Genomic DNA, 19,542 nt, shown 5'->3' with positions numbered 1-19,542 from the left:
AGCTCTGGCCTCCAGAGCTTACTAGGTGTGTGGGCCCAGAGCCTGGCTCTTCTTTCTGGAGGTTACAAGTGAATAGCAATAATTCTGTTGCCCAGAGCATGTCGACGAGAGGCAGCCAGCCCAGGGAGCACCAGCATCTGCCACTCATCTCCTCATGAATCCCAGCCATTAGCAGGAGGGCCCAGAAGGGCACTGCGGAGCCTGTTCACACTTTGGGATTAAGGGAGTGAGAACCAGATTTGGGTCATGCATGCAAAACCAAGATTTACAATTTTGTCCTTTTAAAATAGATATAATATACCTATATATGATGTAATATTTGTACATATGAAATCTATATTTGTTTAATTTGAGCCATTCAATCTAAACCAGTGTACAGGTACACAATGAAAGTTTAAATGCTTCATTATTTTTCCCAACATGGTGTACAATCACCCTTCTTGGATGGGGGGTTTGCACAATTCTGATGTCACAGCTTTGCTCACTTCCTGGCAAGGGCGGTTCAGGACCCAATTTGTAATGGAGCCCAGGGGTCGAAAGTTACCTTTCAAAACATGTACAAATAGCTGTCAAAAGTAATGTTATTAAAATAGATTGATCATCCCTGAGCATGGCCTATCTTCTTGTTTCAGTAACACACGTGGGGGGCACAGAAATAGGTCTCAGGTGCTGCCCCATGAGGAACCCCAAGAGTCACCAGGGAAGGCAGAGTCCTTGGTCTCACGTCTCTCGCATCACCTGAGTTTTAAAGCTCTTTCTCCACAAACAAATACTAGGTAGATCTTTGAAAAATATCTCAGTTTTCAAGCACTTAGTGTTTTTAAACCCCAAAAGGAGCCAGCCAGCCTAATGCAGGATTTCTCAGTACTCTCAAGGGCAAACAGTGACTCTCACTGTGGGGTGGGGGAGAGCCAGTCCACCGCTCCATGTCTCACCCAAAACCAAAAGAAGACGAGTCTCAATGCACTGCTTCAGCCACCCAGCGCCCCCAAATGGTGTGGAGGACCTGCTTGGAGCGAGTCCTGTCAAAAACTAGGCTAGTGAGTGGGGAAGGCCTGTCTGCAGTCAGAGCTGGACATACAGGGCACACTGGGCCCTGACGGCAGTGGTGGCAGTGGCTGCAGTGAGGAGAGGACTCACCAGGACAACAAGCAGGACCAGGCGAGGGAACGCAGGGTTCCAAACTGAATCTTTATTGTGTTTGGGTGTCTTGGACATTCAGACTTCCTTTCTAGCTCCCCATGCAGGCGGCTGGTCTCGGTGCAGAGAGCACACCTTCACTGGAGCAGGGGAGGCGTGCCGCCCTGATTTCTGTAGGATGTTTCCAAGGCAGACTGGCATGGGGATTAGTTACACTTGCTGTGGACACTGAGCAGCCTCCGTGCCCGCAGCTCCCCAGGTCCCAGGGGGTCTCTGGCAGATGGGTCCTCGTCCCGGAGCCCAGCCAGGGCACAGCATCACTCGTCTACTCCTGAGTGCTGTCCTTGTCACGCTCTGCTCTTTGCCTTCGACTGGCAGGAGAACAGACACTGGTGCCCACACACGGGTCACTCTGATCCCTCACTGGGCTCTGACCTTCTTGCTCTGTGGGCTTAGAGGTTCATCCCTGGGCACCCTCTTCTTGCTCTGTGAGCTCAGAGGCTCATCCTTGGAGAGCAGGGCCACCCGCAGCTGCCGTAGCTCCCGCTTCTCCCTGTGTTCCTCCATCTCCTCAAGGTCACTGGCAAACAGGGCTTTGAGCGGAGGGATCAGCTTGGGCACCATGGAAAAGTCTCCAAAGCAGACCTAAGGCAAGGAGGAGGTGAGGAGGTGAGGAGCACCCCCGAGGGGATGGAGCTGTGAGTGACCTGTTCACACAGCAGCACCAACTCCCTCTCCTCACCAGTCAGCCCACCACAGAGTTGACAAAGCACCAGAAGAGGGGCTGGTGACGCACCCCGCCCTGGCAAAGGGGGCCATATTGGTCCCTGGGAAAGGCAATCCAGTCTTTCACAGTTGAGCTCCCCGAACAACAAACCCTGGCTTATTCTCTGACCCTTCATTCCAGAAGGCCTGGGGGAAGAACGCCTCCTGTCCACCAGGCTCGTAATGACTGAATGGACTGGGCCTAGCAGAGGCCTTTGTAATCCCCAGTGACCTGACTGAGGCTGGTTTCTGAATTGCCCCTGCAGCAGAAGGCCTCGCCCGTCAGTCTGGTGGTGAGTGTGACCCGGTGTGAATCACTGGGTGAGACACATCTTACACAGCTGGCCCTGGCACCTGAGGGGAGAATGTAGCACCCTGTGCCATGTCCGCCGTCCCAGCCCCCATCCCATAGCCCACAACATACAGACCTTCATGTGGTCAAAGGGGATTCCGACTCTCATTGAAGTCGAGGCTGAAGAGGGGGATCTTGGCGTAGTGCTGACTGTAGTGGTTAAGCATGATGAACTTGGCATTCATCTGTATCCCCACTCCAATAGCCTGGGAAGTCGTGCTGCGAAGAAAGAATGCAACTGAAGCTCACTCCAGAGTAGAGAGTTGGCACTGACCTGGCCCTCAAACTCGCTCAGCGCTCCTGGGAGGCTGCCAGGTCCCCTTACGTGTTCCTCGTTAGCTAGCACAAACTCCTGAGGGCCAGATGCCACACACTCCCCTAAGTCAGGCCCACACAGGGCTTCGTACTTGGCGTAGAGCATGCTTTCATTAAAATACCACACAAGATCCAGCTCCCCTCCCACCTTGGCCTTCTCCCCTACTTTGCCTGGCAATCCCTTGACCTGTCTTGCAGTTTATCCCGGCATATTTCCAATTCTTTCGAAAACTGCCCTTGACCCTAGAATCCAGAGAACGCTGCATAAATAAAGGCAGAGAATTTATAAGAGAACTGCCTCGGCCTCGGCAACCACATGCCCAAAGCGGCAATAGAAGGCTCCTCAAAGGTTCCACGTGGCAGAAGTTGGTGAGGGGTGGGGGGAAGAGTGGGTGATAAGGAACAAGAGGGCCTGTGTTACCTGTGTGTCTTTTCCACCGCTTCCTCTTCTAAACCATCTTCCAAAGTGGCTTCATGTACGAGGAGGGTGGCATCTTTCCCTATAGAACACACGGGCATCAGAACAGAGTCCCAGCATGAGAAGCACACAGCCCAGGGTTCAACAACAGTTTCCTACGTCCTGTGACTTGTCTGTGTGTGGCAGTGACACCCAGAAACTGCCAGGGTGGGGACCCAACTCTGCCGCCGCTGCTGACGTACAAACTAGCCCACACGCCCCAAAGTGACCTCTACTCACCCATCTGGACCAGGGCATCACAGGGCATGGTGTCCCCTGAATAGACCACATTCTAGCCATACGTGTGCACCAGCACACAGCCGAATGGATGCCTGCAGCGCTGAACCAGGCAGGTCTGGAACACAGGGGCAGGGTGAGGGCTCTGTGGCTCTGTCCAGGTTGCCCTCCCCAGTACCCACACGACACTCTTTACCTTTTCCAAATCACACGTTTCCAACAGAGAGCTAATCAGTGTTTCAACTATGGGACAGGTGTCCTCAACCCCTTTCTGAAGGCATTTGGCAGGAATCAAACTGTGAGAAGATTAAACATGAAAAAATAAAATATTTAACATCTGGAATCAAAAGCTCAATTCTCTTCAACACAACACTTTCGGCGAAGAACAGAATATCCAGAAAGAAGCTCAATAAAGACAAGATCTAAATGCCACAATCAACCAACTCGATCTTATACACATATACAGAATACTCCACCCAACAGCGGCCAAGTATAGTTCCTTTTCTAGTGCACATGGAACATTCTCTAGAATAGACCACATATTAGGTTATAAAGCAAGCCCTAGCAGAATCCAAAACATCGAAATATTACAAAGCATCTTCTCTGACCATAAGGCCATAAAAGTAGAAATCAATAACAGAAAAAGCAGGGAAAAGAAATCAAACACTTGGAAACTGAACAATACCCTGCTCAAAAAAGACTGGGTTATCGAAGACATTAACGATGGAATAAAGAAATTCATAGACTTCAAGGAGAATGAAAACATTTCCTATCAGAGCCTTTGGGACATGGCTAAAGCAGTAGTCAGAGGTCAATTTATATCAATAAATGCACACATCCAAAAAGAAGAAAGGGCCAAAATCAAAGAATTATCCCTACAATTTGAACAAATAGAAAGACAGCAACAAAAGAAACCCTCAGGCACCAGAAGAAAGCAAAAAATAAAAATTAGAGCAGAATTAAATGAAATAGAAAACAGAAAAACAACTGAAAGAGTTAAGAAGACCAAAAGGTGGTTCTGTGAAAAAATTAACCAAATTGATAAACCATCGGCCAGACTCACAAAAGAAAAATGGGAGAGGAAGCAAATAAACTGAATAAGAAATAAGATGGGTGATATCACAACAGATCCAACTGAAATTAAAAGAACCATTGCAGATTACTATGAAAAATTGTACTCTAACAAATTTGAAAACCTAAAAGAAATGGATGAATTTCGGGAAACACACTACCCACGTAAACTAACACAAACAGAGGTAGAACAACTAAATAAACACATAACAAAAGAAGAGACTGAAAAGGTAATCAAAAAACTCCCAATAATAAAAAAGCCCTGGCCTGGAGGGCTTCACTGCAGAGTTCTACCAAACCTTCAGAGAAGAGTTATCACCACTCCTACTAAAGGTATTTATTTCAGAGCATAGAAAAGGATGGAATACTCCCAAATTCATTCCATAACGCCAGCACATCCCTGATACCAAAACCAGGTAAAGACACCACAAAAAAGAAAATTACAGACCTATATCCCTCATGAACTTAGATGCAAAAATCCTCAACAAAATTCTAGCCAATAGAATTCAACAACATATCAAAAAAATAATTCGCCATGACCAAATGGGATTCATACCAGGTATACGGGGATGGTTCAACATTAAAAAAACAATTCATGTAATCCATCATATAAATGAAACAAAAGAAACACATGATCTTATCAATTGATGCATATAAGGCATTTGACAAAGTTCAACACCTATTCATGATAAAAACTCAGCAAAATAGGAATAGAAGGAAAATTCTTCAACATAATAAAGAGCATTTCTACAAAGCCAACAGCCAACATCACCCTAAATGGAGAGAGCCTGAAAGCATTCCCACTGAAATCGGGAACCAGATAAGGGTGCCCTTTATCACCACTCTTATTCAACATTGTACTGGAAGTCCTAGCCAGAGCAATTAGGCTAGATAAAGAAATAAAGGGCATCCAGATTGGCAAGGAAGAAGTAAAAGTATCTGTATTTCCAAATGACATGATCTTATACACAGAAAACCCTAAAGAATCCTCAGGAAAACTACTGAAACTGACAGAATTCAGCAGGGTATCAGGATACAAGACAAACATACAAAAATCAGTTGGATTCCTCCACACCAACAAAAAGAACATCGAAGAGGAAATCACCAAATCAATAGCACTTACAGTTGCCCCCAAGAAGATAAAATACTCAGGAATAAATCTTATCAGAGACCTAAAAGACTACAAGACACTACTACAAGAAACCAAAAGAAACCTATGTAAGTGGAAAACATACCTTGCTCACGGATAGGAAGACTTAACATTGTAAAACTGTCTTTTCTACCAGAAGCCATCTGTAGATACAATTCAATTCCGATCCAAATTCCAATGACATTTTGTAATGAGACGGAGAAACAAATCACCAACTTAATATGGAAGGGAAAGAGGCCCTGGATAAGTAAAGCATTACTGAAAAAGAAGAACAAACTTGCGAGGCCTCACTCTATCTGATTTTAGAACCTATTATACCACCACAGTAGTCAAAACAGCCTGGTACTGGTACAACAACAGGTACACAGACCAATGGAACAGAATTGAGAATCCAGAAATAAATCCACCCACATATGAGCAGCTGATATTTCACAAAGGACCCAAAGTCCATTAAATGGGGAAAAGACAGTCTGTTTAACAAATGGTGCTGGCTTAACTGGATATCTATCTGCAGAAAATGAAATAAGACCCATACCTCACACCATGCACAAAAATGAACTCAAAATGGATCAAAGACCTAAATATAAAATTTAAAACAATAAAGATTATGGAAGAAAAGATAGGGACAATGCTAGGAGCCCTAATACATGGCATAAACGGTATACAAAATATTAGTAACAATGCACAAACACAAGAGAAACAAGATAACTGGGAGCTCCTAAAAATCAAACACCTATGCTCAACCAAAGACTTCACCAAAAGTGGTAAAAACATTATGTACAGACTGGGAAAAAGTTTTTAGCTATAACATTTCCAATCAACGTCTGATCTCTAAAAGCTACATGATACTGCAAAAAGACAAATAACCCAGTTTAAAAATGTGCAAAGGACATGAACAGACACTTCACTGAAAAAGACATTCAGGTAGCTAAAAGATACATGAGGAAATGCTCACAATCATTAGCCATTAGAGAAAAACAAATCGAAACTACAATGAGACTCCATCTCACTCCAACAAGGGTAGCATGAATCCAAAAAACACAAAATAATGTTGGAGAAGTTGTGGAGAGACTGGAACACTTATACACTGCTGGTGGGAATGTCAAATGGTACAACCACTTTGGCAGTCGATTTTGCACTTCCTTAAAAAGCTAGAAATAGAACTACCATACGATCCAGCAATCCCACTCCTTCGACTATAGCCTAGAGAAGTAAGAGCCTTTACACGAACAGATATATGCACACCCATGTTCACTGCAGCACTGTTTACAATAGCAAAAAGATGGAAGCAACCAAGATGCCCATCAGTGGGTGAACGGATAAATAAATTATGGTATATTCACACAATGGAATACCACAAATTGATAAAGAACAATGGTGAATCTGTGAATCATTTCAGAACATGGATAAATCTGGAAGGCATTTTGCTGAGTGAAATTAGTCAGTTCGAAAAGGACAAATGTTGTCTGAGACCACTATTATAAGAACTCAAGAAATAGTTTAAACAGAGAAAAAAATATTCTTTGATGGTTATAAGACTGTGGAGGGAGGGAAGAAAGGAGGGAAGGGGTATTCACTAATTAAATAGTAGATAAGAGGTATTTTAGGTGAAGGAAAAGACGACATGCAATATAGGAGAGGCCAGCAAAACTGGACTAAGCCAAAATCAAGGAAGTTTCCTGAATAAACCAAATGCTTCAAAGGCCAGCACAGTAAGGGCAGGGTTTTGGGGACCATGGTTTCAGGGGACATCTAAGTCAACTGGGATAAAAAAATCTATTAAGGGAACATTCTGTGACGTCTGGGGTCTTAAAACGCTAGCACGTGGCTTTCTAAGATGCATCAATTGGTCTCAACCCACCTGAAGCAAACCAGAATGAAGAACACCAAAGACACAAGGTAATTATGAGCCCAAGTGAAAGAAAAGGCCACATAAACCAGAGACTACATTAGCCTGAGACGAGAAGAACTACAACCGATGACTGCCCTGACAGGGAACTCAACAGAGGAACCCTGAGGGAGCAGGAAAGGAGTGGGATGCGGACCCCAAATTCTTGTAAAAAGACCAGACTTAATGGTCTGAGACTAGAAGGACCTGGTGGTCATGGTCCCCAGACCTTCCATTAGCCCAGGATAGGAACCATTCCCAGAGCCAACTCTTCAGACAGGGATTGGAATGGACTATGGGATAGAAGACGATATTGGTGAAGAATGAGCTTCTTGGATAAAGTAGACACATGAGACTATGTGGGCAGCTCCTGTCTGGAGGGGAGATGAGAAGGTAGAGGGGGTCAGAAGCTGGCCGAACGGACATGAAAACAGAGCGGAAAGGAGGAGTGTGCTGTCTCATTAGGGGGAGAGCAACTAGGAGTATATAGCAAGGTGTATATAAATTTTTGTATGAAAGACTGACCTGATTTGTAAACTTTCACTTAAAGCACAATAAAAATGAAAAAAAAAAAAAAGTTCAAGTCTATCACCGGAGAGCTCCAGAATCATTCTTACGAAGAAATGCAATTTAAATGGCAGTCACTAATCAAGGAAAGAGTACTCGAATAACCAGATGCAAACCCTCGGGTCACTGCAAGCCACCTGACAGATGAGCGTGCTCTCAGCTGAGGCCACAGAGGGCCCTTTTCAAGCAGGCCATGGACAACTTCAGACAGGGGCTGCCTTTCTCTTGAACTTCCCCTTCATCCGCCTGGAACAGATGATCTCTGTGCTAGTCACTATCCACGTACCCAGCCCTGGAGTCATTTCATGGAGGAATGTTAGCAAAAAGTACAGAAACAAGCACAGGATGAAAATAAGGGTTGAAAAAAAATGCTTCGAAGAAAACAACCATTTAACTGAGAACCATCTAATGGCTTCTGGTTTTGAGTCAAAGCATTTACTCCATCTCTGCATTCTGGGATGAAGGCAAGCTTGCCCTAGTGACCGAAGACCAGAGGAGTTGTGGAATGACATCAAGGACATCATCCATGAAGAAAGCAAGAGGTCACTGAAAAGACAGGAAAGAAAGAAAAGACCAAGATGGATGTCAGAGGAGACTCTGAAACTTGCTCTTGAGCGTCGAGCAGCTAAAGCAAAAGGAAGAATTGATGAAGTAAAAGAACTGAACAGAAGATTTCAAAGGGCCTCTCGAGAAGACAAAGTAAAGTATTATAATAACATGTGCAAAGATCTAGGCCTAGACCCAGGACAAGATCCAGGACTAGACCCAGGACTGATCCAGGCCTAGAACCTGGATTAACTGGTCTGGGATGGGGGCAGGGGCTGGTATTTTTAAAGCTTCCCGCCTCCTTGCATCATTCTAACGTATAGTCAAAGCAGAGAAACACTGCATTAAAGAAATAAATCAGGGCAGAATGTGCTTTGGCAGGACTCTCCCATGTGGGAGGGCAGAGCCAGGGGAGAGGCCGTCAGTGGGCTCCTGCTCACCTGCTGGGGTGGGACCATCCTGCACACTCTTCCTGGACTCCTGCACGCTCTCCTGGAAGTTGGGGAGCTCCAGGGCCTCGGCTGTGAATTCATCAGGATTGCAAGTAAGAACAGCATCCCTGCGGGGAGAAAGCATCTCAGGTGACCAAGGTGGCACAGGGTCTCAAGCAAAAGCCAAACTGGATATCCTGAATAAATTAAATGGAAACAATCTGCAGAAAGCAATTCCGTTCTACTGCATTTTGGGGCCTTTCTAAGCTAAGCGGTGGCGTCAGAGCAAGTTCTGTACAGCTCAGCTCCTTAGAGCACCACTCAGCCTCAGAGCCTGACAGCTAGAGGACGCTCTGCACACTAGACAGGGCTTGTGAACTGCAGGCGAATGACGTCTGAGGGGGACACTTCTTTGTGGGGGCTGTCCTGTGCACTGTAGGATGTTCAGCAGCATCCCTGGCCTCTTCTCACTAAACGCCAGTAGCACCTGTGCCCCCACCAACTGTGGTAATGAAAAAGTCTTCAGAAATGCCCAGTGTCCCCGGGCGGAAATAGTCCAGGGCTGAGAAGCACAGCCTGAGAGCGGTGGCTCTTAATGCGCACTACTATTCAACTGGGAACCTTATTAAAGCGCAGAGCCTGATTCAGGGGCTGGGGCTGGGGGTGCTGAGATTCAGCGTTTCGAGCAGGACCCCAGATGATGATGCTGGTCCTGACCACACTGAGGAGCGAGGCCCTGGACCAGTGAATCTCAACCTGGCTGAGCATTAAAATCACCTGGGAGCTTGAACAAGTCCCTGGCCTAACCCTCAGGATTCTAATTCAGCCGGTGCTCCTTGGAAACCCTGTGGGGCAGTTCTACGCTGTCCTGTAGGGTCGCTATGAGTCAGAGTTGATTCAACTGCAATGGATTTGGATTTGATTTTGGGGGGGCCAAAAAAAAAGAAAAATGTTGCCACCAAGGATTCCAACTCATAGCAACCCTATAGGACCAGGTAAACCTGCCCCTTTCCAAGGAGCGCCTGGTGGATTCAAACCGCCGACCTTTCGGTTAGCAGCCATAGCTCTTAACCACTGCATCCCCAGGGTTTCTAGGCCTGGGGCAGGACCCAGGGATTGTATTTTTTAACAAGTACACAGTGAATCCACATGTTGCTAGGTTGTTAGTCAGTGCTCTGCAGACCAGTCTGTGCAGATGTTGACAAAGGGCCAAAAGGTTCTTCAACCCCAGGATGTCGTCGTGTGTTGTCCTGAATCACGCTACCACATAGTTCTTAAAGAGCCTGACAGCTCAGCCACAGGAGCACACACACATCCAGTAATACTGCAGAACACGGTCTATCCTAATGCAGACACTGTGGAGCAGACAGGGAACTTCAAATTATTCAAGATTCAGATTTTAAAAATTAAAATAAAGACCTGTGGCATTTTCTCACATTACTAGCTGGAATACAAACTGGTAGAGCTTTCCCGGACGACAATTTATATGGCTCAAACATCTTAAAAAACTTTCACTCTGATCCAGCAATCCCACGTCTAGGAATTACCCTAAGGGAACAGAGTTCCATTCATACCTTTATATTAAAGACATTTACTGTTTCAGAAAAACAGCTAAGACTCGGTAACATCCCAAATAAGTAAACCTCCCTTCCTGAAATACCAATAAAAAACCTCATTACTGGAGACTAATGATGCAGGAGAAGACGTTTTTCTACTACAGCCTCACAAAGACAAAGTCAAAAACATATCAACAATCGTTATCTCTGGGTGATGTGATTCTGGGTGCCTGATCTGCTTCCTCACCCGTCTCCTGTTTTCTGTGTAGTAAAACAAGAAGCGTGTATCGCTGTTACGAACCAGGGGAACAGCTGTAGAGAAGGACAGTCGCTGGCCCCAGTCCCCCCACCTCAACCTGGACTAGGGTCAGTCTGTTTTTGTAACTCAGTCTTGGAACACAGCCATATCCCTTTATTTATGTGCTTTCTGTGGCTCTTTGCAGCTACAATGGCAGATGAAGAGTTACGACAGAGACAGAATGGCCCACAAAGCCTAAAATATTTTCTATCCAGGCCTGTACAGGAAGTCTGCTGACCCAACCACGGCCATGACACTGGATCGCCCCGCACTGACCGCTGCCACTCCCTCCTGGGCCGGAGCTGATATTTGAGGAGACATTCACCCCGCACGGCGGGCACGCGGAAAGCAGTACCTTCTCCCTGAAGAGACAGAAACACAAACACACTCCATGGGGAGAAAGAAAGTGCAGGAGCCGAGCCAACCGGGCTACCCTGTGACGCCACCTGATGGTGGAGGTCGGCGAGCGGGGGGGAAGATGCTGGGGTGGATGAGGTTGAGCTGCGTCTGAATCTTGTGGCTGTGGAGGTTGTGAACTGACGTACAGTTCTCATTCAGGATCAGGTGCTGCGTGTCAGGCCCAAACCTAAGACAAAAGACCCGCCGTTGGCAGCATGCTTTAGGGGACATTTCATCTAGTGGGCAGCACTGGGGATTAGGAAGTGTTCACAGAGTGTCAGGGACAAAATGGCCAAATGTAATTCTGCTCCTTCTGTCTCTACACACCTGCTATCTTCAGGATGTGCTGAGAAGAGTGCTGGGAAAAACAAGAAAAACGAAGATGTTTGGGCCTATCGACAGTGATGCAAAAACAAAATGGAGAATGGGGTGGAAGCAGAAAAGGCACAGTGAGAGGAAGGCAGAGAGTGTATGTTAAGACTCAAGCCCTACAGGAACGGAGAGAGCTGAGCAGCAAGAGACTGCCGGGCTTATGGGGAGGGAGATGAAGGGAGATGTATGGGGAGAAACAGGAGGGGAGGCAGGAGTAGACCCACGCTTACTCTCTCCCCTAAGTTTAACTCAGAGAATCCTGCCCACCTGACGCCAGCCTTGGCCGACGAAGCCAAGAGGAAAAAAGTAAAACAAACACTCTTTCCTCTTACTAAATTTGGGTAGCATCTAAAGATTAAAGTAAACAAAATAGAACTATAAAGTATTTAACATGCTGCCTGACACACAGCAAGCACTCGATAAACAGAAGCTATCACTGTATGCTCTCCAGTCGATTCTTTAGGATTCACACGTAAAATCATCAACAAAAAGGCGGTATTCAGAGACTGAGTATAGAGTGTGTGTTGGTGTGAAACTGAACCCTTGCCATAGCCAAGCTGCACACAAACACATGCACACTCTGCCACCCTGGGGCAGGATTTCCTCACAGGAGGGGAACAGGGGGTGCTCCTGGACTTCCAAGAAGGCGGTCATCCCAGAGAGCTGGGGCCTGAGAACATGCAGCAGGAGCTGAAGGATGGGTAGGTAGCACGTGAGTAAACACAGCGAGAAGGAAGGAGCAATGGGAACTCCTGGACAACCAGCACAGCTGCCCTGTGAGCCGCTGGGCAGGGCTCCATACCTCTCCATCCACTGCTGGTATCTACTGTCCAAGAGCACAGATTCTGGGGCCAGGTGAACCACCAGGGCCACAGGGGCATCAGCCTTCCCTTGGTACCTGGAAGGAAAAGTGGGGCTTTTTGCTTTGTAAAGTGACACAAACTCAAGGAGAAGATGGAGAACTTGCACAGACAGACTGTGCCAGGCTGGGAGGCATGCCCCAGCTCTCCCTTCCCAAGAGACCCTGCCATGGGTGCAGCAGTAAGCTGATGGCCCTCCGGCCCACGCCACACTCTGCCCAGCTGCTCCGTGCAGAGCCCGAGCACAGCGGGGCACCAAGCTGGGCCACTGCTCCCTGGCGCAGCAGGACCCTTCTCAGGGCTGCTGCAGCTGGTGCTCTTCCTGCCCTCCCTCCTTTCACAGAGGCCAGACCTGCAAAGTGCACAAAGGCCCTCCCCTCTACTCCTGCTCTCTGCCCCTGTGACTTTCACAGGCATTTCCCCAGGGAATCTCTAGCACTTCTAATTCCACCTTGGTGTTGGCTTTCCAGAGGACCTGAGACACAGGTAGAAAAAAATCAAAACCCTCTCTAATTCCACCACCCATACAGACAACCATTTAACAAGCTGATTAAAACTTATTAACATGTTTCAGTTACTTTAAAAAAAAAAAGAAGTTAGCTATTTTCATACAGCCTTCCCCGGCTCCACTGAGAGCAATGCCCGGTACACAGGATGGTCACAGCTCACTTACAGGAGGGGCCTGACTGCACCGCTGCCCACGGCTCCGTTCAAACACAAAACCTGTACATCAGGGTGCCCGAATCCCCCCCATAGAAAAAGGGTCTGTTGTGCTAAGAAGAATCATATAAGTGAAAAAATACATATAAATAAAAACGAGGAGCAGGAAAAAAAAAATAGAATAAACCATTAAGAATGGGAGAAAAGCTAAGACACAGATGTGTGGGTCAGAGTCCACCTAGGGTTACTGCTGAACTGCAAAGCTGACCAGCCATTCTGGAGAACCAAACACGAGAGCGCTCAGGTCTGCTCCCACGCTGTGATTCCGTCCCTCCACAGACCCTTCACCAAGGCCGTCTCAAACACATCTGATCTACCTGACTTGTTCCATGTAGGTAAACGTAAGAAAATTCAGGTAGGTGAGAATAACACAAAGAACGGTATTTTGAGTATTAGTTAGAATCCAGTCCAGAGTTCTAGAATTTACTGTGGACTTTCCAGTGCACAGGGGTCTCCGGTTTTCCATTTTTTCTAATTTCACTTCAAGGCTGCATGCGCCCCGGCGCTCACTGACTCTCAGCAGGCAACGTAAACCCTGGCAGTATGACCGGCTCTCAGGCAGGAGCCTCCACCTCAGCACGATGGCTTCTTAAGGCAGCACCGCCCAGGCGAGAAGCCTGACTGCCACATCTTTCTCCCGCCGAGCCACTGGTGATTTCGAACCGCCGACTTCTCGGTTAGCTGTCAAGCGCTTTAACCACTGCGGCACCAGGGCTTCTTCACTGGCGCACACAGGTCAGGAATCTAGGACCGCCCCCCCCACCCCCGAAAAGGCCCAGAACCGCGCCAACAGTGGGATCCCACGCGGGTAAGGAAACAACACGGGCAGAGGAAACACAAGCCCAGAGAGGTGCTGCGATGGCCCCGGGCTGCACAGCACAGAGGGCCCGGCCGGCTGGGCTGGGGCGGAGCCGGGTCAGCGGGCGCCGCCAGGCCCGGCCGTGTGCCCAGCGCGGCGCACTGACCGGTTGTACTCGGAGAACACATAGAGCGCAGCGCCCGCGTCCCGGCTGCCGGCCGCCACCACCTGCAGGTACACGGTGTTCGGGCCCCCGGGCTCCCACGACAGACCACGCTTCTCCCGCGTGCGTAGGTGCCGCAGCGCGTCCTTGGCCGGCCGCTGGCGGCGGGCGGGCCCCTGCGACATGGTGCCCCCAGCCGCGGCCCGCAGCAGCGAGCGTAGAGCCCACATGCACCTGCGTCCCTCGGAGCTCGGAAAGGCCCGGCACCACCGTCGGCGGCCACGAGTACCGCCGCTCCGCTCGCATGGCGGGTCTGGCCAATCAGCAAGCCGCGAACGGCGAGGCCCGCCTATTCGAGGCAGCGCATCCAATAGCGAGGAGCCTTGCCGCTCGGGCCTTGTCACGGGCGGGGGCTATAGAGAGGAGGAAGGCTAGAGCGTCCTAAGCCGCCGCCCCTCTTCCCTTTCCTGCTTCCTCCGATTCGGCCTTTTCGCGACGTAAGCCCTCACCGGGGGCGGGACTTCCGGAAGCGCCTTGCCTGAAAAAGCTTGGAGTTTGGAGTGGCGCTGGGCGGTTCGAGTCCCGCCTCCACCAATTAGGAGCTGTACCTTTAGGCACGTCAGCCTCTTGGAGTTTTAATCTTCAATAACCACTTAATATCGCTGTTATGAGAAGTAAATGTAAGGAGATAAATTATTTAGCGCTAACGCTTAGGAGCTTTAGCTGATTTTTATTTCCGTTGTAAAACTTAAGGATACATGTTCCAAATGATAGTTCTTGCCCAGAAGCAGAGACTGAGGGACAACTCTGTCTCCGCGTGATTAAAACGCATTGCTGACGAGTCGACCCCGACTCACAGCGACCTTATAGGACAGAGAACTGCCCCCTTGGGTTTCTAAGGAACGGCTGTTGGACTCGAACTACCAGCCTTGTGGTTAGCGGCCGTACCTCTTAACCGCTGTGCCACCAGGGCCCCGTGCACGTGATTAGGATATCGTTTTTGAAGGAGAGCTAGACCCTTCCGCTTATCGGGTGGGCACGGAGTCGCTTTCTCTCACGTGACTGTAGGTTGGAGCAGTTAAGTCTCCTGGATTCCCTCATGCTCGATGAAATACTTTCTTGGTGGCTCCTAAAATCAGCCTCCTCTTGGGCCCTGCCCCCAGTTCTTCCAGGTCAGAGTAGGGAATGTGTTGCTGTTAGGCTGTTGGGTGCCTTCCAGTCAGCTCCCTGGGCATCACAGAAGGAAACACTTCCTGGTCCTGCGCCATCCTTACTATTGTTAGCTTGAGCTCCTTGTTCCAGCCGCTGTGTCAGTCCATCTGGTTGAGGGTCTTACTCTTTTCTGCTCACCCTGTATTTTACCGAGCCTGATATCCTTCTCCAGGGACTGATGCCTCCTGATAACATCTCCAAAGTACGTAAGATGCAGTCTCGCCATCCTTGCTTCTAAGGAGCATTCTGGTGGTTCTTCCAAGACAGGTTTTTATTCAGTATTTGCCAACACCACAATTCAAAGGTATCAATTCTTCGGTCTTACTTATTCATTGTCCAGGTTTCACATGCATATGATGCGATTGAAAATACCGTGGCTTGGGTCAGGCGCACCTTAGTTTTCAAGGTGACATCTTTGCTTTTCAACACTTTGAAGAGGTCCTTTGCTGCAGATTTGCCATAGGCAATGCGTCTTGATTTCTGGACTGCTGCTTCCGTGGCTGTTGATTGTGGACCCAAGTAAAATAAAATCCTTGACAACTTTAGTCTTTACTTTGTTTATGACGATGTTGCTTATTGGTCCAGTTGTGAGGATTTTTGTTTTCTTTATGTTGAGGTGCAGTCCATACTGAAGGCTGTGGTCTTTGATCTTCATTAGTAAGTACTTCAAGTCCTTTTCACTTCCAGCAAGCAAGGTTGTGTCATCTGCATAACGCAGGTTGTTAATGAGTTTTCCTCTGATCCTGATGCCTCGTACTTCTTCATATAGTCCAGCTTCTCGGGTTATTTATTCAGAATATAGATTGAATAGGTATGGTGAAAGGATACAACCCTGATACACACCTTTCCTGACTTTAAAACACTCAGTATCCCCTTGTTCTGTCCAAACTGCCTCTTAATCTATGTCCAGGTTCCTCATGAGCACAATTAAGTGTTCCGAAATTCCCATTCTTTGCAACATTATCCATAATTTATGATCCACACAGTTGAATGCCTTTGCATAGTCAATAAACACGGGTAAACATCCCTCTGGTGTTCTCTGCTTTCAGCCAGGATCCATCTGACATCAGCAATGATATCCCTGGTTCCACGGCCTCTTCTGAAACCAGCCTGAATTTCTGGCAGTTCCCTTTTGATATACTGTTGCAACCGCTTTTGAATGATCATCAGCAAAATTTTGCTTGCGTGTGACACTAATGATATTGTTCTATAATTTCTGCATTCTGTTGGATCACCTTTCTTGGGAATAGGCATAAATATGGATCTCTTCCAGTCAGTTGGCCACGCAGTTGTCTTCCAAATTTCTTGGCGTAGACGAGTGAGCATTTCCAGTGCTGCATCCATTTGTTGAAACATCTCAATTGATATTCCTTCAATTCCTGGAGCCTTGTTCTTTGCCAACGCCCTCAGTGCAGCTTGGACTTCCTCACTGAGCACCATTGGTTCCTGATCATATGCTACCTCTTGAAATGGTTGAACGTCGACTAATTATTTTTAGTATAATGACTGTGTATTCCTTCCGTCTTTTTTTGATGCTTCCTGCGTCGTTTAATATTTTCCCCATAGAATCCTTCAGTATTGCAACTCAAGGCTTGAATTTTTTCTTCAGGGAAGGTGTAGTCAGAGTTAAACAGGTCCTGGAAGAGTGCGTTACACACCACCTGCCACTAAAGAGGGCCACAATTATAGGAAATGCTGAGGCACTAAGACCCCCAGTGACCCTGCCAAGGCCCCAGGGGAGTCCAGGGCCTCTGAAACTCTTAAGTCTGAGTTTTCTGCCAACCCATTAGGATATTGGCTCAAAATGGAAATAAGTTATAAGAAATACACTCATAATTTTTACAGAACTGATTTTTTATATTTAGAATCATATCTAACACACAAGTAAACAACTGATTCAAGTATGGTAATAATGGTATAATCTGGAAACTAAAATGGTGTTAGGGAAGGCTTCACACAGAATGTATGGTGTGACTGGAATTTTGGGGAAAAAGACATTTCTAGGGTGGCAGATGAGGAAGATTATTCAAGCCCGAGGGAACAGCCTGCTTGGAGACATGACAAAGTATTGGGTGTTTCCAGGGAAGTACACAGAGTGAGACGTACCCAGTCTTCACCGAGTGCTAGCTCTGTGAGGGGCACTCTTCCAAGAATTTTTTATGTTTTAATAATCTCATCCTGAGCAGCATCCTGTGATGTATATCCTATTATTATCCCCATTTCACAGATGAGAAACTGAGGCATGCAGGGATTAATTTGCTCAAGATTACAAAACTAGTAAGTAATGGAGTAAGAATGCAAACCCCAACAGTCTAGTTCCAAATCTTACATTCTTCCCACCTCACTATTTTGTCCTTCAAGCAGCTTGCTATTATTGGAGAATAAAGTGAGGATAAAGCAGGATAAAGGAGGGCCAGCACTTGTAGCTGGGGAGTTAGCGAAAGTAAGATTATCACTTGGAATTTTAATTATATGTTGCAGGGCAGGATATTTCAGACTGAGATACTCAGATCTCTGGGGGGTTTGTTGATTTATTCTTGGGGATATGAGAATTCTATAGTAATTCTACAGTTTAGCACTTTCCATTTGAAGGTATTCTGACATAATGTAGTTACTAGAAGCCTCAGAGAGGGCACAAGGTTAAGAATGCCACCGACTTCAGTGCTGCGTTCGCATTGATAGTTCTGGTCCTGCTGGTGCCAAGTGATTTCCTAAGGGATCAGGATTTACTACTTAATTATTAACTCAAATGGAATTCACAGATATAATCTCTGAGATCTCAAATGTCTTGTTTTCATTTAGGCAGCTCCTTATGTTACTCACATTTGAGAAAGCCAAGCAGGACCCTAAGCAGGGAGAGGCTCCGGAGGCTGGATGCCATGATCCCTGGAGGTGAACCCCACTGTGTCCAGATGCCCTTGGGGCCCTGGTTACCCAGGGCCGTCTAGGGAGGAGGGATGCTCATGGGAACAGCTGGCAGTTGAGGGGAGCAGTGTCCTGTGGTGCAGTCAAGAGTTCACAGACTTTGGGGCCATTGTGCCCTGGGTTGGAATCTTGGGCCTGACCCAGACCAACCAGGTAACCTTGGGCAAGTTTCTTAGCCATTCCCAGCCTAGCATCCCAGGATTGTCGTAAGGTTTAAAGGAGATAGTAGAGGTAAAGTCCACCACCTGTCAGTTTGTCGTACTGTGGTGGCTTGTATGTTGCTGTGATGCTGCAAGCTATGTCACCGGTATTTCAAATACCATCAGGGTCACCCATGGTGGAGAGGTTTCAGCACAGCTCCCAGACTAAAACAGACTAGGAAGAAAGGCCCGGTGATCTGCTTCTGAGAATTAGCTAGTGAAAGCCCTACGGATCATACGAGCATATTGTTCAGTGTAGTGCTGGAAGATGAGCCGCTAGGTTGGAAGACAATCAAAATACACAGTGGCCAGAACAACGGACTCGAGCATGCCAACAGTCATGAAGATGGCCCAGGACCAGGCAGCGTTTCATTCAGTTACACATAAAGTCACCGTGAGTCAGAACTGATGGCAGCAACTAACAACAACAGAGGTAAAGGCCTTAAAACAGAGCAAGCACTAAATGAACGGTTCTCTCTGCCTTCCTCGACAGGCTGAGAATGTCATCCCCATTCTCTTTCTGGCAGCTTCCACGCTGAGTAATTGTCATCATTTACTTGTTTGTACATTCCTCTAGAAGGTGCCCTTCTAGAATGTACAGAGAGTCCTTGGGTGCTGTAGAAGGTTAGTGCTTGGCTGCTAAGCAAAAGGTTGGTGGTTCAAGTCCACCCAGAGGCACCTTGGAAGAAAGGCCTGGTGATCTACTTCAGAAAATTCAGCCTTTGAAACCCTATGAGGTACAGTTCTGTTTTGCGTATGAGGGGGTTGACGTGAGCTGGAGCCTATTGGACATCAACTGCTTCATTGTATGTGGGTAAATCAGGTAGTCAGAGATGTATATGTATGAGCTCGGCTGCTAACCAAAAGGTAGGCAGTTCGAATCTACCAGTCGCTCCTTAGAAACCCTATGGGACAGGTCCACTCTGTTCCTGTAGGGTCTTGATGAGTCAGAATCGACTTGGAGGCAACGGGTTTTAGGGTTGGAGATACAGAACTGGAATTCGTTGACATTCAGATGTTGTTTAAAGCCATAGGGCTAGATGGGATGTCCCAGGGTGAATAATCTCCTACAGTGAAGAAAACTCAGCCTAAGCCCAACCCTGGGGCACGGCAACATTT

At 47.3% G+C, this 19,542-nt stretch overlaps 1 pseudogene; it reads right to left on the bottom strand.

The window, feature by feature from the left end:
* Window positions 1-337: 337 nt before the first annotated feature.
* On the bottom strand, window positions 338-14,403 carry LOC126062586 (zinc phosphodiesterase ELAC protein 2-like; annotated as a pseudogene).
* Between the last annotated feature and the right edge of the window lie 5,139 nt (window positions 14,404-19,542).

This window comes from Elephas maximus, chromosome 19, assembly GCF_024166365.1.
Source record: "Elephas maximus indicus isolate mEleMax1 chromosome 19, mEleMax1 primary haplotype, whole genome shotgun sequence".
NCBI lineage: Eukaryota > Metazoa > Chordata > Mammalia > Proboscidea > Elephantidae > Elephas > Elephas maximus.
The sequence above is the reverse complement of the archived record's forward strand: the minus strand, read 5'-3'. Positions and strand labels throughout refer to the sequence as shown.